Genomic DNA, 22,248 nt, shown 5'->3' with positions numbered 1-22,248 from the left:
ATCCTTGCTATATTAAAAACCAAACCCCTCCAATACAAAGAGTCTACATCCTTGCGGCAAGATGTTTTGGTTTTTGCATTGTGTTTAATTAGAAGCTTGATTTTAGTCTTCGACAAGAAAACTAAACAAAGTAACCGTCAACATCCAATATAACAGCACAACATTCACAATTATCTCCCGCAATTTGCTACCGAGATCAGCGCACACCGGCTTGCAGTATCTCCACGTGCTGGTAACAGTCCTTTGATTTCAGATATTTGGCAGTTTTGCGGTCTGCCCTATATCTGATATTAGCAGCACAGAGGGTACTATATCAAGGTATAAATCGAGCTACTGAGATTGTGCTGCCTGTACCCTGCGCGGTGATTTAGATGCCCTGGTTGATGGCATTTAATCCACCTTTACTGATGATAAATGAATATTCTGTCACTGGACATTTAAGAAAATTAGCAAAACAATTCTCTAGACGTGTCAAAATTCACAAAACTCAGAACAAGTTAGCGTAAGCGTAGCGTCCAATATTCCCACAGTAAAAAGACTGAAGGCGATTATTTTTCTGTTTATTTATAAAGCGGCGACCTCTTCCACAGCAACCAGAACAAAGCGCGCAGTAAGCTCGGTGACCCTTCAATTTCTACACAAAAGAGGAATACAAGGGGCCCGGGGCTCCGAGCCAGGAGGGAGATTTATTCACAAACGCCGTAACATTTTTATATAATTTACACACATATCACAATGTCGGAAATAAAATTGGCAAAGTGTGCACCGGACAGCGGGGCTCTGAAGTTCAGGGAGTTATAAGAGGCCACACTATGGCACATGCACAATACAATCCCAATATATTATGGATTTATTCACTAAACCGAACATTTTTAGCCAAATCATAAATCTGTAAACTGCAAACTTTTCGATTCAGCTAATTTGGACGAAAATGTTGATTTTTATTTTTTTTTTAAACGACAATTATCAAAAATCATCAGTTTAGGGAATAAGCCACAATTTATTTGCTTACAAGGCGGGTTCATTGATATTTCTGGGATCGGACTCCAGACTCGCTGGCCCGGTATTACAAAGATCAGAGAAGAAGGGGCTCTTGGGTTAACCCTTCGATTTCCTTGATTAAATCCACGATTCTTCACTCGCCCCTCTTAAAGATGCAGTACAGCGCGCGCACTGCAAAAGTGACAAGTATTAAATCTGTATAAAATCTTATGTCACGTACAAATGTATTTTAAAAAATTAGGGATAATATAAATAAATATTGATAATGTTTTTTTTTTTCTGAAAAATATTCAGAAAAGACAATTCCATAAAATATATTGACCGGGAGTGTTTGTCTAATTTTCCTGTTTTTGTAACTTCGCTAATGGTCTTTGAATAATTTCTTAGTTGCTTTATTGAACTTGTCTGAAGTGCAGAAACAGCCAGGCCAATTCTTCCAGTGCCTTCCACCCACTGTTTTATACTGCCCCCTTCAGTCAAATGTGGGAATGGCAGTCAGTCTTTGCAAGAAGATGCAAACAAAGGCTCACTTATTACTGGAGCCAAGATTGAGTGCTTTCACAAGATGTTAACCAATTCAGCACTGATGTGTCCCCCTGTTCTGCCGAGCGGCACATGAAAAGACATCTGCGTTTGGAAGAGATTAAGAACTATAGTCTCCCATTACATCGTACTCCAGCTATGAGGACTCTTATCATTAATTTTCTGCCTAATCCTGACCCCCAAGGCTAAATCGCAAACGCTATCAATAAAGTATGAAAAGACCCCTTATCGTAATATCCCACTACAGACATCTGTTTCTTTCCTATAGAGGAGTAGTTAAACCACAGAATGCAGGTCACTACTGATTCTCTCTCCTACCTCGCTCAGAAGGACATGTAGACACGATAGATTGTAAGCTCACGGGCAAGGTCCCCAACTCTTGTCAAAGCTCGGATAAAGGTGGCTTTGCATTGCATTACACAGCGCTGCGGGATATGTCAGAGCCTAATAAATAAAGGATTACAAGATTTACACAGCCAGTCCCAGGTGGGCTTTGCTGTCCCATTGTTGTGTCAGAGCTTTGTGCGGATGAAATGATGGGACCACCTCGATGCTGTCTCCCCCCACTGCCCAGGGACACATACAGCCAGGGCGGGATACCAGGCTTCAATTAAAGGCATTCTGCCCTCCTGGGGGTAACTGGGGTCAATACCTAATCACACGCAACAAACAATGGAAAATCATACCTGAGTGTCAGTGAACCTCTGTGCAGCCCACGTCAGACATCAGGCCAGATGATCAAAGCGTGGTCCAGTGCTGAGCCTGTTACTGTATCCACCGCCGAACAATGAGCATTCAATGCATGTTTCCAAACAGCTCCCTGCTGCAAGACTGGGCTAAAAATGAACTGTGGACACAGGACGCTCGCTGCATGCCTGCACCAGAATTCCACGATTATCTGAATTAGTTATGCACAATTGCACAAAACAAAAAAGCAGAGAGCAGCAGGGGTGATGAGAGCTGAAATAACTCTGCTGAGCACATCCCAGGCACTGCATCACTGTTTGCACGTGCAAACATCCCAGCTTCACATTAACCCCCTCCTGCTGCTCAGGCTGCACAGGGTTAACTGACCAAAACTGAGCGCCCTGGTCTGTATTTAGAATATCCCTCCAGCCTCATAGGTCTATGCAACAAGGAGACTACGGGAATGAATTGCAAGCTCTTCTGACAATAAAACAATGCTCAGCCACTTTTAAAATGGGAATAATAATTAAATTCATTGCAACAAGGCTTGCACTCTATGATATCTACTATTTTACTTGATCTGCCACTTGGACGATTAACATTTCTTACAGAGCAATTCATTTATCTATTGAACCCCAGAAAATTAACCCCAAAAGTATCAGTCTCCCCCCAAAGTAGCAACAACTCAAATAAATAAATCCTGGGTCTGTACCATGCTGGGGGGGTTTGTCTGTCTGTCTATTGATTGGTAAAACAGAGCAAACTCTATGGACCTACGAACCCCTAACAAAGCACACAACTCTATAGCAGTCTAAACTCCTCTGGCACTTTATAATGCTGCCCCTAAAGATACCATCACAACCTTTTTCTGGCTGAGATTGCTGAGAGTTGCAGTTCATACAACGTCAAGATTAACGTTGACTGACCATTAGGGAAGGTATAAAATACCGTTAAAGGGTTAACTATTACTAAATACTATGAGAGCCAATAAGTCCTTAACCCTGTCAGTGCCACCAGGTGTGTGTGTGTTTGTGTGTGTGTGTGTGTGTCTGTCCCAGGTTATCACACAGGTAATGTTTAAATGAATGAAGGCAGACACTGAGTCCAATTCCGAATTATTGTCTGTGACAAGCTATTCATCGTATCGACCAGATTTGGCCAAGAGACGGCAAACAGAAAGAGAGGGTCAGTAGGTAAAGAGCATAGTATGCACTGACCTTGGGATAAGGATAATTCTAAATTAGATTGTCAGTTCTTATGAACAGCCACTCTCCCATTTCTCTCCAGTGGACACAGTGCATTCCCATAGGAAAATAAAAAAATCCCAGCCGCAAACTCTGCAACTTCTGGGATTTTTCAAGACACAAAAGTAAAGCAGTTTTTTTTGTTGCATCTGAGCTGAACTTGAATTTATCTCTGTCCTGTAGAGAATGAGATTCACATGGGGGTGAGAGAGGGGCCTGTTTGTTTTTTTGCCAGTCTCTTCCCATTTCTTCTTTTTTGATGTTCAGGGGGACGTGATGTGCAGGTTAATCATGGAGCCCCTACACAAAGGCATAAATTACCATCTGAAAAAAATTCGTTAAATTCACTGCATGGCCCCCAGCTCAGCCTGACCACTGGGAACACTTAACCCCTTACTGCATCACCTGACCAGGCATGCAGTGGGTTAAACCCTGCCAGAGAGGGACTGACTCTTTAACCCTACACTGTCTGCCTTGCATTGCTACTGGAGATATTATCAGACATTTACAGCACACAGACCCAGCCAAAAACTCTCCCTCCAGGCTCTGCAAATATTATCTGCACATACTAGCACAGAGCTGTATACAGCACAGAGCTATGTACTAATCGTATACACACACCGTATACACAGAGCTATGTACTAACTGTATACACACACACACACCGTATACAGCACAGAGCTATGTACTAACTGTATACACACACACACACCATATACAGCACAGAGCTATGTACCAACCGAACACACAGAGCTATGTACCAACCGTATACACAGAGCTATATACCAACTGTATACACAGAGCTATATACTAACCGTGTACACAGAGCTATATACTAACCATATACACAGACCTATATACCAACTGTATACACAGAGCTATATACTAACCGTATACACAGAGCTATATGCCAACCGTATACACAGAGCTATATACTAACCGTATACACAGAGCTATATACCAACTGTATACACAGAGCTATATACTAACCGTGTACACAGAGCTATATACTAACCATATACACAGACCTATATACCAACTGTATACACAGAGCTATATACTAACCGTATACACAGAGCTATATGCCAACCGTATACACACACACCGTATACACAGAGCTATGTACTAACCGTACACACACACCGTATACAGAGCTATATAGCAACTGTATACAAAAAACGTTTACACAGAGCTATATACCAACCGTATACACAGAGCTATATACCAACCGTATACACAGAGCTATATACCAACCCTATACACAGAGCTATATACACAAAGCTGTATACACAGAGCTATATACACACCGTATACACACACTGTATACACAGAGCTATATACCAACTGTATACACACACTGTATACACAGAGCTATATCCCAACTGTATACAGAGCTATATACCAACCGTATACACACACCATATACACAGAGCTATATACCAACTGTATCCAGAGCTATATACCAACCGTATACACACACCATATACACAGAGCTATATACCAACCGTATACACAGAGCTATATACACAAAGCTGTACACACACACACACACACACACACCATATACCCAGAGATATATACCATCCATATACACAGAGCAATATACACGGTGCTATATACCAACCATATACACAGCTATATGCAAACTATATACACAGAGTTATATACCAACCATATACATAGCTATATGAAAACCATATACACATAACTATATACCAACCATATACACGGAGTTATATACTAACCATATACACAGCTATATACACAGCCATTTACACAAGCTACATACACAGTTATATACCAACCATATACACAAAACTGTTTACACAACCATATACATACATCTATATACACAAACCTATATACACAACATTTGTAAACATATGCATAATGCTATATACAATCCATATACACAAATATATACACAAACCCATTTACATACTTATACACACAAATTTATTTACACAAACCATATACATAAACCTATACACACACATTTATATACAGAAACCCACATACATGAATCTATACACACACATTTATTTACACAAACCATATACATAAACCTGTACACACACATTTATATACAGAAACCCACATACATGAATCTATACACACACACATTTATATACAGAAACTATATACTCAGTCATATACATATAAACCCATATATGTACACCTATATAAACCTATACACACACACACACTCAAATATAGACATCTATTTACACAAACCCATATGCAGGAGTCTAGACATATACACGGATACACACAAAATCATATACACAAATCCAGACATAGGAACCTATATAAACAAACTCCTATATACAAATCTATAAACTCATACATAACCCTTGTAAATCTATGCACACAAACTCATATACACAAACCTATTACCCCAAACTGCAGGACAACTAGTTCCCAACTCCCAGAAATGGCTAAAGACAGATCCAATCCATGCAAAAATAGATCCCAAATAATGTATAAATGGGGAGGCTGTGGGATGGGGGTACATATGGGGCATTTACAATAAATGATAAAGAATGGAGTTCAGGGAATGTGGTGACTGACAGGGAAGATGGGGTAATAGAGCATTTAGAAGAGGGGCTGATTAAATAAATTGTGATAATGGGGCAATGGGGGTTAGAAATTAAACATTTTAAAAGGATCTGGGAATGAGGAGTAACTAGAGGGGAGAAAGCCATTTGATGGGATTGCTGTGACAGAAGGGGGTGTCAGGGGTTGGGGAGAAGTAAGATAAAGTAATTATTGGTAGATTATGAAGGCATTGCCCCCTACTCACCGTCTCCAGGGTATGGGGGGCTGCACACAGCATGGGACAGGCTTGGGGTCCAGGAAAGAGGGTGCAGAGAGCCAGTCACTGCCTGCTCGGGTCCAAAAATAGGGGTGCAAGGAGACAGTCACTGCCTGCTGGAGTCCAGGAATAGGGGTGCAAGAGACAGTCACTGCCTGCTGTAATCCAGGAATAGGGGTGCAAGGAGACAGTCACTGCCTGCTGGAGTCCAGGAATAGGGGTGCAAGGAGACAGTCACTGCCTGCTGGAGTCCAGGAATAGGGGTGCAAGGAGACAGTCACTGCCTGTAGGGGTGCAAGGAGACAGTCACTGCCTGCTGAGGTCCAGGCATGGGGGCACAAGGAGCCAGTCACTGCCTGCTGGGGTCCAAAAATAGGGGTGAAGGGAGCCAGTCACTGCCTGCTGGAGTCCAGGAATAGGGGTGCAAGGAGACAGTCACTGCCTGCTGGGGTCCAGGAATAGGGGTGCAAGGAGACAGTCACTGCCTGCTGGGGTCCAGGCATGGGGGCACAAGGAGCCAGTCACTGCCTGCTGGGGTCCAGGAATAGGGGTGCAAGGAGCCAGTCACTGCCTGCTGGGGTCCAGGAATAGGGGTGCAAGGAGACAGTCACTGCCTGCTGGGGTCCAAAAATAGGGGTGCAAGGAGCCTGTCACTGCCTGCTGGGGTCCAGGAATGAGGGTGCAAGGAGCCTGTCACTGCCTGCTGGGGTCCAGATATCGGGGTGCAGGGAGGAAATCACTGCCTGCTGGGGTCCAGATATCGGGGTGCAGGGGTCACTTCCAGTTGGGGTCCAGATATCGGGGTGCAGGGAGCCAGTCACTGCCTGCAGGGGTCCAGGTATCGGGGTGCAGGGAGTCAGTCACTGCCAGCTGGGGTGCAGATATCGGGGCGCAGAGAGTAACTCACTGCCTGATGGGGTCCAGATATCGGGGTGCAGAGAGTAACACTGCCAGCTGGGGTGCAGGGAGCCAGTCACTGCCTGCAGGGGTCCAGATATCGGGGTGCAGGGAGTAACTCACTGCCTGCTGGGGTCCAGATATCGGGGTGCAGGGAGTATCTCACTGCCTGCTGGGGTCCAGATATCGGGGTGCAGGGAGTAAGTCACTGCCTGCTGGGGTCCAGATATCGGGGTGCAGGGAGTAACTCGCTGCCTGCTGGGGTCCAGATATCGGGGTGCAGGGAGTAACTCACTGCCTGCTGGGGTCCAGATATCGGGGTGCAGGGAGCCCCCAGTCCGCTCAGCATGGAGTGCACTCACTCTCTGCCTGCTGGCTGCCGGGAGGGGAGGAGGGCTGATGTCATGTAATGTATGCACAGGGCAGTGCCAGCCTCCCCCCTCCCCCCGGGCATGGATTACTGGGGTACAGCTCCAGTCTGGGGGTACAGCTCATGCATGGACTGCTGAGGTACAGGAGGGCTGTTCCAGTTTGGGGGTACAATTGAGCTATTAAGTCTGGGGGTGTAAGAGAACTGCTGCAGTTTGGGGGGTACAGGAGAACTGCTCCAGCTCCAGTCTAAGGGTACAATGGAACTGCTCCAATTTGGGGTACAGGAGAGATGCTTTAGTGTGGGGACAAACCAGTGTACCTATAGATTTTGAGGTCCCTGGGTACTGGCATTTCTTGGGGTGCTAACCAGGCAGTCTCTGGGACACTAACTGTGCTCCAGTCTTATTTTCGCATGATTTGAAAGTATTGGGGGGCAATATTAATGGGGTGTACCTGTGGGGTAAAACTGAGTTGAAGTGCTTGTTCTGTGTGCTATATATGAGGGGCATGTCTGCGATAAAATAAAAGTGAGATTTTAACAAAAAACAAGTTATATACCTGGAGGTAGTGTAGAAGGATAGGCCTGTTTTGGGGGTGCCATAAATGTGAGGTTCAGGTTTGTGGCAATGTGGCAATATGAATGTTTCATTGATATACAATTAGTGCAATTCTAGGATATTATGTGACATGTATAATAACATAACCCCTCCCCCCAACAGTTCACATGGACAAAGAGGGACACTTTAATTTTAGAGGTGTAGGTGGGGGTGTGGCCAGGGGCGGGGCTGTACGTGCTTACTAATAACAATGTATCCAACTAAAATGTAATTTATAAGACCAATGTATCTTATTTACACAGACTGATTTAAAAACACATTTATTGAGTTTAAAGACACATGACTGCTGACCCAACCAGTCCCAACCATCCTTGCCCCCCAATAATACACGTGACACCTCATTCTTGTGGATAAGGGCAACGGCCACAGCTTTATTTAATTTAACAATTTTGCTCAGTCCAAATCTGCCAGCTGTTGGGTGTTTGCCCAACAGGCAGTTCTCACACACATTCGGTACCATGAGCCTCGACAGCCAGCTCCTCGCCATCAGCTCCGTGCCGGCTGTCGTCTCCCCAATGTCCTTTCTTCCTCTGCGCTGTCCAGGGAAACTGCCACCGCGATGCCCCTCCTCGCGCACTACACTGCGCGGGCATTGCGCCCCCCCGCCGACAGCGCCTCCTCAATTCCCGTGTTAAAAATGTCCAGCCCAATGGGGGACAGGTGCACCCCATCTCGCCTCATGAGTGCATCATTGTCCCCCTCCAATTCAACGTGCCTCACTACAATCCCACCCAGGCGGCGTACGAACCGGGACATGGTCATATTGACCTTCCACCTATAGCGCTCCAGGGCCTTACCCTTTCCCTCGGTTCGCCAGACCGGGCGGGGCACAATCTCGGATCAGACGAGGGTCAGGTCCCCGAACAACGCGACACAGTGGGCCACGTCATGCCGCATCGCGTGCACTAGGTCCACCGACCGTCGCCGTCCGACATCGTTCCCGCCCACGTGAATAACCAGGGTAACCGGCCCGACACGTAGCGCCTGAGCTGAACCAGCTCAGCATATAACCCGTCCCAAGACAGCCCCCGGATACCCCTCCAACGTACCCTTGCTATCTCGTATGGAAAACCAAGGTTCCGGCCATAGGGTCTACTCTCGGCCCTTCTAGCTGCCCAATACACAAAGGAATGTCCAATTATCCATACAAAACATGGGCAAGAACCTACAACGAAACAAGAAAACCATAACTACGCTGCGCCGCTGGCCTAAAGCAAGTGAGGGCGCACATAGAGCTGGAACCGCCCCGATTGCCATCGGCCCAAGCTTGAGAGCCTCTGATGGAAGACCCAGCATACTGGCCTGAGTAGCCGCCCCAATCCTGATAGAGTGCATAGTATAACATCCGGGAGACAATCCAATGTTTATCACGCCCGCCCGATGCACTCTGGCGAATTGAAATCGGCTGAGTGAGGACCCATCCCGAAGCCTGAACAGCGACCCTGCTGCCCTCCCACGTACCTCCAAGAACTCCCGCAGCAACCTGACCGAGCAAAACAGCTGACCAGTAGCCTGAATCCGAACCGAGGCGCCCACCCCATCTGATCCGTCTTTGACCTCCGAATGCACAACGCGACGTCCCCCGTAGAAACCTTAATATCCGCCATTTGCAAGGCGGCTGGCGCCCTGGTACTTGGGGCCACCAACTCGCCGACCCACAGGGCGGCAAAGAAGCAAATTGCAAACGAGGCCCGAAACAGGAGCACCTCATAGTGTGACACGCAGATCTGCGGTAGCCGCTCCAACAGTTTGCACAGGATCTCATAGGAGATGGGACGCCGAGCGTCCAGCCTGCGATCTCTCTTCCATCTCTTCATGACCTGTGCGATGCAGAATGCCTTAGTAGCATCCTGCCACCCACACCACTGGAACAGGAAGGACAAGGCCGATAATGTTCTCTCGGCCGCCGCTGCCGTCTTACCCTCCTCACATAGCAACTCCAACAAAGCCAGCGTAGCTGACAACCTACCTTCCTCCGAGGACACTTCCCTACCCCTGCAAACATCCGTCCATCTCCGCCATACTGCAGAGTACGATCTCCATGTGGACGCAGCCAGCGACCCCCTCACCAACCGGCTCAGATTTTGAAAAACAGGTCCCAGACGCCCGCCGGGCACGAGGTTCCAGTCCAGGCCGCCTCGGGAGCCGCCTCTCGAAACCGGTCCCACTGAAACCGAGAGAGAGAGTCGGCTATAACGTTCCGCTCCCCAGGCACGTGCCGCGCAACCAACCACAAATTCCACTCGAAACTAAGCAAAACTAAGCGCCTAAGCAGCGACAAAACCGGAGGGGATGAAGATGACGACCGGTTGATCACATGGAAAACACTCATATTGTCCATGTGCACCACCACCTTCCGGTTTGCCAGTTCCGAACCCCAGAGTTCCACTGCCACGACAATGGGAAAGAGCTCCAGGAACGTTAGGTTGCCTGCCAATTCGGTCTCCAGCCAGTGGCGGGGCCAGGCCTCCGCGCACCATCGTCCTTGAAAGTAGGCCCCAAAGCCCACTGCCCCGGATGCGTCGGTGTACATCTCCAAATCCATGTTGGACACCGCTGGGTGTAGCCAGCAAGATTGACCGTTGTACCTACCCAAGAATGAGCTCCAAACTTGCAGATCCTCTCGATGTCTGTGGGTGATCCGAATGAAGTCAAACGGCAGGTAGCACAGAATCCCCACTGGCCCAACCGTCTTTTCCCCCGCTATGGGCACACCAAAATCCGACGCGACGGCTCTAAATGAATCTAAGAGCCCCACGCAGTCATCTGACTCCCGTGGGCCCACAAACAAGAAATCATCTAAATAGTGAGTCAGCGACGCTAACCCGGAAACCTGAGCAACCACCCATTCCAAAAAGGACGCGAACATCTCAAAATAAGAACAGGAGATAGCGCAGCCCATTGGCAAACACATATCTACAAAAAAGGAACCCTGAAACCGGCAACCCAACAGGTGAAAGCAGTCTGGGTGGACCGGGAGCAGTCGAAAAGCGGACTCGATGTCCGACTTGGCCAACTGAGCTCCCCTCCCTGCCTCCCGGACCAACTCCAGAGCCCGATCAAAGGAGGCATAGCGAACATGCGACACTTCCCTGTCAATGTCATCGTTCACCGACCCGCCTGACGGGTAGGACAGGTGGTGAATGAGACGAAAGGATCCAGGCTCCTTCTTAGGGACCAATCCCAGCGGGGAGACCCGCAAATTGGGAAAAGGCGGCGCATCAAATGGGCCGGCCATCCTGCCCAAATGAACTTCCTTCATCAACTTCCCCTCTAATATTCCTTCTTTACCCACTACCGAACGCAGATTGTCCGCTAGCGAAGGGGAATCCGAATGAAAAAACGGAATCCAAAACCCTACCGAAAACCCCTCCAGTAGGACCTCTGCATCCTTACGCTTGGGTTATTTGGCGAGCCAAGGGCGCATCCTTAGGACGCTCACCGGAGTCCTCCCCTCTAGGGAGATCCTCCCTAGTGGGCCTCCCTCCTTGTCTACCCTTCTTGACGCAGCGCAGGGCTGGGTGGGCCCCTCCACAATGAGAGCACTCATGTCTGAATCGACACGATCCAAACCACTTGCAATGGCTCTCATTGTAGAGCCAACAGACACCCCTGCGCTGCCCAGCCAGCGCACTGGACGGAAAGGGGGACGGACGACTGGGGGTCATCAACAAGAGCCAAAGGCTCCCGTCCTGTACCCCAATGTCCATACCCGGACACACCGCCATTTTCTGGCGAAATTGTTGGTCATAGCGGAACCAACATTGACCCCCATAAACCCCCATCTCAGGTCTAAGTATCCAAACAACGCTAGTGCCTTCTCAGGGAAGGTTCGCGTCAGCACGCTCGCAAATATGGAAAACCCTTGAAGCCAGTTGCCAAACGTACGCGGCAGCTGCTTGCCCTTCTCGCCGTCTGCCGCCTCCCCCCGTCGCGTCAGGAGCCCTCAACTTATCCTGCCGACTGGTAAGTCCCCTCCCTCTCCCTTTCTTTAACCCCTTAAGGACACATGACGTGTGTGACACGTCATGATTCCATTTTATTCCAAAAGTTTGGTCCTTAAGGGGTTAAGAACCCCCCAAGTCTTAGCAACAATGTATCTTCCCTGATCCATCCCACAATCTTGGGCAGCAGTCATGTTTCCCGTTCCTTATTATTCCAGGGGGAATCTTTACTGGGAGTATTATTGCTGTGGAGCTCTGTTATACACTCAGAAATATTACAGGGAGTATTATTGCTGTGGAGCTCTGTTACACACTCAGACACATTACTGGGAGTATTATTGCTGTGGAGCTCTGTTATACACTCAGACACATTACTGGGGCTATTATTGCTGTGGAGCTCTGTTATACACTCAGACACATTACTGGGAGTATTATTGCTGTGGGGCTCTGTTATACACTCAGACACATTACTGGGAGTATTATTGCTGTGGAGCTCTGTTATACATTCAGACACATTACTAGGAGTATTATTGCTGTGGAGCTCTGTTATACACTCAGACACATTACCGGGAGTATTATTGCTGTGGAGCTCTGTTATACACTCAGACACATTACTGGGAGTATTATTGCTGTGGGGCTCTGTTATACACTCAGACACATTACTGGGAGTATTATTGCTGTGGGGCTCTGTTATACACTCAGACACATTACTGGGAGTATTATTGCTGTGGGGCTCTGTTATACACTCAGACACATTACTGGGAGTATTGTTGCTGTGGGGCTCTGTTATACACTCAGACACATTACTGGGAGTATTATTGCTGTGGAGCTCTGTTATACACTCAGACACATTACTGGGAGTATTATTGCTGTGGGGCTCTGTTATACACTCAGACACATTACTGGGAGTATTATTGCTGTGGGGCTCTGTTATACACTCAGACACATTACTGGGAGTATTATTGCTGTGGGGCTCTGTTATACACTCAGACACATTACTGGGAGTATTATTGCTGTGGAGCTCTGTTATACACTCAGACACATTACCGGGAGTATTATTGCTGTGGAGCTCTGTTATACACTCAGACACATTACTGGGAGTATTATTGCTGTGGAGCTCTGTTATACACTCAGACACATTACTGGGAGTATTATTACTGTGGAGCTCTGTTATACACTCAGACACATTACTGGGAGTATTATTGCTGTGGGGCTCTGTTATACACTCAGACACATTACTGGGAGTATTATTGCTGTGGGGCTCTGTTATACACTCAGACACATTACTGGGAGTATTATTGCTGTGGAGCTCTGTTATACACTCAGACACATTACCGGGAGTATTATTGCTGTGGAGCTCTGTTATACACTCAGACACATTACTGGGAGTATTATTGCTGTGGAGCTCTGTTATACACTCAGACACATTACTGGGAGTATTATTGCTGAGGAGCTCTGTTATACACCCAGACACACCAACAATACGGAGCTTCTAAAAAGAGGGACAAATAGGACAAATAGGGACCAAAATAGGGACACTTGGGAGATATATATTTGGGTATGAGCTGTGGTGCATTTCATTTTTGGGATACCATAAAACTTGTTCATGTTTAAGTGAGGCCCATGTTTGGGGTACAATAAAAGATTGAAGCATTTTAGGGAGTTAATAAGTGCAATGAGATTTTGGGGGTGCTATCGAATGACCTGCAGTTTTGGGGGTACTATATAATCAGTGAATGTTTAATGGTAATATAATATATTAGGGTGGTCCTGTTAGTCCCACTTGCCCCTATGTGGGTTTTGGGGTGTTTGCTATATTAGCCATATGATCATTGTATATTAATCCTGCCTGCACAGTGCTTTCACTATTTACGGGATAAAACCCATTTCCTGCCTGAATTCTGCGCATCAAGGATTAAACGCGTGCGGTGCTGGATTGTCCTTTGGGGATACTAGTCCATGCTGACAGCATCATTCTGTTCCAGTAGAATGTTTAGAATGTCCGGGACACTGAAATCCTCGTGGGCTCTCTAGGCCACACATCTACAGGGGGGGGGGGGGGGGGGCATTGGCGTAAAGTTTGCTGTCATGTTGTGACTCCTGCGTAAGATGATACACATGGCACATTACTATTATTTTATTATAACTTGTTATAGATGTACGGGGGAAAGTTTACTATTTTTGTCGGGTTGTATGTATTTATTACAATTTTGAAATTCAACAAATAACTGACTATTTCGGAACCGATAAAACATTTTCAAAAATAAGAGAACATGTTGCAACAAAAACACTGTGATTACAAAGTTAGCTGGTAAACATTGCCCAGGGCTCAACTTCACACTCCATACAGCGCCGCTTAACATGTTGGCGATATATCAATACCAGAAATTATAATGATAAATATCCCGGATTAAATATAGGTAATCTTAGTACTACAGGTCACCTTACAGGGAGGTACAGTAAGTGCAGTTGGTATACAGTGTATGTATATTATATTTATATAGCGCTAACAGGTGTACTCAGCACTTTACAGGTTACATTACAGTAGAGGGAGGTACAGTAAGTGCAGTAGGTATACAGTGTATGTATATTATATTTATATAGCGCTAACAGGTGTACTCAGCACTTTACAGGTTACATTACAGTAGAGGGAGGTACAGTAAGTGCAGTAGGTATACAGTGTATGTATATTATATTTATATAGCGCTAACAGGTGTACTCAGCACTTTACAGGTTACATTACAGTAGAGGGAGGTACAGTAAGTACAGAAGGTATACAGTGTATGTATATTTTATTTATATAGCGCTAACAGGTGTACTCAGCACGTTACAGGTTACATTACAGTAGAGGGAGGTACAGTAAGTGCAGTAGGTATACAGTGTATGTATATTTTATTTATATAGTGCTAACAGGTGTACTCAGCACTTTACAGGTTACATTACAGTAGAGGGCGGTACAGTATGTGCAGTAGGTATACAGTGTATGTATATTATATTTATATAGTGCTAACAGGTGTACTCAGCACTTTACAGGTTACATTACAGTAGAGGGAGGTACAGTAAGTGCAGTAGGTACACAGTGTATGTATATTATATTTATATAGCGCTAACAGGTGTACTCAGCACTTTACAGGTTACATTACAGTAGAGGGAGGTACAATAAGTGCAGTAGGTATACAGTGTATGTATATTATATTTATATAGCGCTAACAGGTGTACTCAACACTTTACAGGTTACATTACAGTAGAGGGAGGTACAGTAAGTGCAGTAGGTATACAGTGTATGTATATTATATTTATATAGCGCTAACAGGTGTACTCAGCACTTTACAGGTTACATTACAGTAGAGGGAGGTACAGTAAGTGCAGTAGGTATACAGTGTATGTATATTATATTTATATAGCGCTAACAGGTGTACTCAGCACTTTACAGGTTACATTACAGTAGAGGGAGGTACAGTAAGTGCAGTAGGTATACAGTGTATGTATATTATATTTATATAGCGCTAACAGGTGTACTCAGCACTTTACAGGTTACATTACAGTAGAGGGAGGTACAGTAAGTGCAGTAGGTATACAGTGTATGTATATTATATTTATATAGCGCTAACAGGTGTACTCAGCACTTTACAGGTTACATTACAGTAGAGGGAGGTACAGTAAGTGCAGTAGGTATACAGTGTATGTATATTATATTTATATAGCGCTAACAGGTGTACTCAGCACTTTACAGGTTACATTACAGTAGAGGGAGGTACAGTAAGTGCAGTAGGTATACAGTGTATGTATATTATATTTATATAGCGCTAACAGGTGTACTCAGCACTTTACAGGTTACATTACAGTAGAGGGAGGTACAGTAAGTGCAGTAGGTACACAGTGTATGTATATTATATTTATATAGCGCTAACAGGTGTACTCAGCACTTTACAGATTACATTACAGTAGAGGGAAGTACAGTAAGTGCAGTAGGTATACAGTGTATGTATATTTTATTTATATAGCGCTAACAGGTGTACTCAGCACTTTACAGGTTACATTACAGTAGAGGGAGGTACAGTAAGTGCAGTAGGTATACAGTGTATGTATATTTTATTTATATAGCGCTAACAGGTGTACTCAGCACTTTACAGGTTACATTACAGTAGAGGGAGGTACAGTAAGTGCAGTAGGTATACAATGTATGTATATTTTATTTATCTAGCACTAACAGGTGTACTCAGCACTTTACAGGTTACATTACAGTAGAGGGAGGTACAGTAAGTGCAGTAGGTATACAGTGTATGTATATTTTATTTATATAGCGCTAACAGGTGTACTCAGCACGTTACAGGTTACATTACAGTAGAGGGAGTTACAGTGAGTGCAGTAGGTATACAGTGTATGTATATTTTATTTATATAGCGCTAACAGGTGTACTCAGCACTTTACAGGTTACATTACAGTAGAGGGAGGTACAGTAAGTGCAGTAGGTATAGAGTGTATGTATATTTTATTTATATAGCGCTAACAGGTGTACTCAGCACTTTACAGGTTACATTACAGTAGAGGGAGGTACAGTAAGTACAATAGGTATACAGTGTATGTATATATTATTTATATAGCGCTAACAGGTGTACTCAGCACTTTACAGGTTACATTACAGTAGAGGGAGGTACAGTAAGTGCAGTAGGTATAGAGTGTATGTATATTTTATTTATATAGCGCTAACAGGTGTACTCAGCACTTTACAGGTTACATTACAGTAGAGGGAGGTACAGTAAGTACAGTAGGTATACAGTGTATGTATATTTTATTTTTTATAGCATTAACAGGTGTACTCAGTACTTTACAGGTTACATTACAGTAGAGGGAGGTACAGTAAGTGCAGTAGGTATACAGTGTATGTATATTTTATTTATATAGCGCTAACAGGTGTACTCAGCACTTTACAGGTTACATTACAGTAGAGGGAGGTACAGTAAGTGCAGTAGGTATAGAGTGTATGTATATTATATTTATATAGCGCTAACAGGTGTACTCAGCACGTTACAGGTTACATTACAGTAGAGGGAGATACAGTAAGTGCAGTAGGTATACAGTGTAAGTATATTTTATTTATATAGCGCTAACAGGTGTACTCAGCACTTTACAGGTTACATTACAGTAGAGGGAGGTACAGTAAGTGCAGTAGGTATAGAGTGTATGTATATTTTATTTATATAGCGCTAACAGGTGTACTCAGCACTTTACAGGTTACATTACAGTAGAGGGAGGTACAGTAAGTGCAGTAGGTATACAGTGTATGTATATTATATTTATATAGCGCTAACAGGTGTACTCAGCACTTTACAGGTTACTTTACAGTAGAGGGAGGTACAGTAAGTGCAGTAGGTATACAGCGTATGTATATTATATTTATATAGCACTAACAGGTGTACTCAGCACTTTACAGGTTACATTACAGTAGAGGGAGGTACAGTAAGTGCAGTAGGTATACAGTGTATGTATATTATATTTATATAGCGCTAACAGGTGTACTCAGCACTTTACAGGTTACATTACAGTAGAGGGAGGTACAGTAAGTGCAGTAGGTATACAGTGTATGTATATTATATTTATATAGCGCTAACAGGTGTACTCAGCACTTTACAGGTTACATTACAGTAGAGGGAGGTACAGTAAGTGCAGTAGGTATACAGCGTATGTATATTATATTTATATAGCGCTAACAGGTGTACTCAGCACTTTACAGGTTACATTACAGTAGGGGGAGGTACAGTAAGTGCAGTAGGTATACAGTGTATGTATATTTTATTTATATAGCGCTAACAGGTGTACTCAGCACTTTACAGGTTACATTACAGTAGAGGGAGGTACAGTAAGTGCAGTAGGTATACAGTGTATGTATATTATATTTATATAGTGCTAACAGGTGTACTCAGCACTTTACAGGTTACATTACAGTAGAGGGAGGTACAGTAAGTGCAGTAGGTATACAGTGTATGTATATTATATTTATATAGCGCTAACAGGTGTACTCAGCACTTTACAGGTTACATTACAGTAGAGGGAGGTACAGTAAGTGCAGTAGGTATACAGCGTATGTATATTATATTTATATAGCGCTAACAGGTGTACTCAGCACTTTACAGGTTACATTACAGTAGGGGGAGGTACAGTAAGTGCAGTAGGTATACAGTGTATGTATATTTTATTTATATAGCGCTAACAGGTGTATTCAGCACTTTACAGGTTACATTACAGTAGGGGGAGGTGCAGTAAGTGCAGTAGGTATACAGTGTATTAAAATGGAAGATTGAAAACATAGAGATTTATCATATTACGACAGTGAATCTCTACTCTGTGATGGTTCAGTCAGCGGATCTTGTCCATCAAAATAAATAATTTGTATTGAAAAATAGAAAAATAAATTTACATTAACTCCAAAAGAGAAATACTTTCCTAATTGTGACTTTAGTAAATTAACGGAATTATTTCACAGCATTAGAGGCACCCCGAGCATTGCAGCTTAATGTGTTATAACAGCTATAATATTTAATACAACAAGCTGTAATGATATGATAATATGATGCAATAATGTTACAGTGTAATAAAGTATAATACACCGAGCTGTAATAATACAATAAGCTGTAACAATACAATGAGCTGTACTAATACAATGAGCTGTAACAATACACTGTGCTGTAACAATACAATAAGCTGTAATAATACAATAAGCTGTAATAATATAAAAAGCTGTAACAATACTCTGAGCTATAATAATACAATTAGCTTTTATAATACACAATATACTGAGCAGTAATAATATAATAAGATGTCATATTATAATGAGCTGCAATAATACAATGAGCTGTAATAATACAATGAGCTGTAATAATACACTGAGTTATAATAATACACAGAGCTGTAATGATAAAATGAGCTTTTATAATACACAATATACTGAGCAGTAATAGTACAATAAAATGTCATATTATAATAAGCTGCAATAATACAATAAGCTGAAATAATACAATAAGCTGTAATAATACAATGGCTGTAATAATACGCTGAGCTGTAATGATACTATAAGCTGTAATAATATAATAAGCTGTAATAGTTCGCTGATCTGTAACAATACAATAAGCTGTAATAATACAATGAGCTTTTAGAATACACAATATATGGAGCAGTAATAATACAATAAGATGTCATATTATAATAAGCTGTAATAATACAATAAGCTGTAATAATACACTGAGCTGTAATGATACAATAAGCTGTAATAATACACTGAGCTATAATAATACAATACGCTGTAATAATACAATAAAATATAATAATACAATGAGCTGTAATAATACACTGAGTTGTAACAATATAATACGCTGTAATGATACAATAAACTGTAATAATAAAATAAGCTGTAATAATACACTGTGCTGTAATGATACAATAAGCTGTACCAATACAATGAGCTGTAATAATATGCTAAGCTGTAACAATACAATAAGCTGTAACAATACACTGAGCTATAATAATACAATACACTGTAATAATACAATAAGCTGTAATAATATAAGCTGTAATAATACGCTGAACTATAATAATACACTGAGCTGTAATAATACTCTGAGCTGTGACAATAAAATAAGCTTTAATGATACAATTAGCTGTAATAATACAATACGCTAAACCAATACAATGAGCTGTAATAATACAATAAGCTGTAATACTACACTGAGCTATAATAATACAATAAGCTATAATAATACAATGAGCTTTTATAATAGACAATATACCGAGCAGTAATAATACAATAAGATGTCATATTATAATAAGCTGCAATAATACAATGAGCTATAATAATACAGTGAGCTGTAATAATAAACTGAGCATATTATAATAAGCTGTAATAATATGCTGAGCTGTAATGATACAATAAGCTGTAATAATACAATGAGCTGTAACAATACAATAAGCTGTAATAATAATCTGAACTATAATAATACACTGAGCTTTAATAATACGCTGAGCTGTATCAATACAATAAGCTATAATGATATAATAAGCTGTAATAATACAATGAGCTTTTATAATACACATTATACTGAGCAGTAATAATACAATAAGATGTAATATTATAATAAGCTGCAATGATACAATGAGCTATAATAATACAGTGAGCTGTAATAATAAAATGAGCATATTATAAAAAGCTGCAATAATACAATGACCTGTAATAATATGCTGAGCTGTAATGATACAATACGCTGTAATAATACAATGAGCTGTAATAATATAATAATCTGTAATAATACGCTGAGCTGTAACAATAAAATAAGCTGTAATAATACCCTGAGCTATAATAATACACTGAGCTGTAATAAAACGCTGAGCTGTATCAATACAATAAGATGTAATGATACAATAAGTTGTAATAATACAATAAGCTGTATTAATACACTGAGCTGCAATAATACAATAGGCTGCAACAATACAATGAGCTGTAATAATACAATGAACTGTAATAATATAATGAGCTAAACTAATACAATGAGCTTTATTAAAAAAAATAGCTTTTATAATACACAATATACTGAGCAGTAATAATATAATAAGCTGCAATAATACAATGAGCTGTAATAATATGCTGAGCTGTAATGATACAATAAGCTGTAATAATACAATGAGCTTTTATAATACACAATATACTGAGCAGTAATAATATTATAATAAGCTGCAATAATACAATGAGCTGTAATAATATGCTGAGCTATAATAATACAATGAGCTGTAATAATACAATAAGATGTCATATTATAATAATATGCAATCATACAATGAGCTGTAATTATTATTATTATGATTATTTTATGATTTATATAGCGCCATCAGATTCCGTAGTGCTGTACAATGAGTGGATTAACAGACATGTAATTGTAACCAGACAAACTGACGCACAGGAACAGAGGGGTTGAGGATCTTGCACAATGAGCTTACATTCTAGAGGGAGTGGGGTTTAGTGACACAAAGGGTAAAAGTAGGGGTAATGATATAGGTTGCTAGAAAAGTATTCACTGAGAACTTTGGTTATTTTTGACAGTTGCAGGAGAGGAGTCACGGCGGTGGGGGATAAAAACCCGCTAACAGTTTAATTGATATCCTTTCTTGAAGAAGTGAGTTTTCAATGATTTTTTAAATGAGTGGAGACTGGGTGAAATTCTTATGGAGAAGGGAAGGGAGCTCCACAGAAGAGGTCCAAGGATGTCAGGGACAAGATTGTAGACCTACACAAGGCTGGAATAGGCTACAAGACCATCACCAAGCAGCTGAGTGAGAAGGTGACCACAGTTTTTTTTGTTTTTTTTAAATTCTTTATTTTTTTTTGTGCATGAGCTAACAGGAACATGCTTGCAATGCCACAACAGCAGTCGCAGGCAATTTGAAAAACAGGCTGGAGTCCGTAATCGACTAACGTACAAGGTGTGCAAGATGTGCCTGCGAGGCACAGTGTCGGTAGTGCTGCTCATGTTATATGGATTACATCTTCGGAGATGCTTAATGTGTTTGGTTGTGTTTGCTCCGTAGTGTAGCTACGGACAGGTGAAACGCGTCACGCAAATGTCATCGGAAGGTGGACCTGGAAGCTGTCACGTGAGCAGGACTTTCAGAACCCAGTATTGTTTGGGACTGTGGAATTCATACGATCTGTACATGTGCTTTTATGTGGGTAGCTCCAGTAGCTGATACCCACCATTTACAAAAATTGCTTTGGTTTTATAGTATCCATGACATTTGCACAGACGTTATTCGGCATGTGCTAAAACTTTATATAAACCTTTGCACAGACGTTATTCGTCATGCACTATAACCTTATACTAAATAAGACACGGACACAGTTAATTCTGTTGGAGTACAAAGTCCACAGCTTTTATTAATTAAATTATTAATTAAATTATCATAAATTAACATAATTAACATAATTTAGGGTCATTGTCCAACTATACATTAAATTACTATACCCCCCACACAGTACCCCTGACAATGACCCTACCAATTAAACAATATATAACCAAATAACAATTCACTTGAAACACGGCCTACCAAAGAGGCCCCACATCATATTGTTAACTGTAGGGGTG

At 42.5% G+C, this 22,248-nt stretch overlaps 1 protein-coding gene across 1 annotated transcript in view; it reads right to left on the bottom strand.

Annotated features, from left to right (window-relative positions):
* Positions 1–2,431, bottom strand: part of SEMA5B (semaphorin 5B) — a 323,405-nt gene extending 320,974 nt beyond the window's left edge. The window contains exon 1 of the mRNA XM_063429186.1: positions 2,232–2,431. The gene's annotated coding sequence lies outside the window, so the exon portion shown is untranslated. The remainder of the gene's footprint in view (positions 1–2,231) is intronic.
* Between the last annotated feature and the right edge of the window lie 19,817 nt (positions 2,432–22,248).

Source organism: Pelobates fuscus, chromosome 8, assembly GCF_036172605.1.
Source record: "Pelobates fuscus isolate aPelFus1 chromosome 8, aPelFus1.pri, whole genome shotgun sequence".
NCBI classification, from domain to species: Eukaryota; Metazoa; Chordata; class Amphibia; order Anura; family Pelobatidae; genus Pelobates; species Pelobates fuscus.
This window is presented reverse-complemented; position numbering and strand designations above follow the sequence as displayed.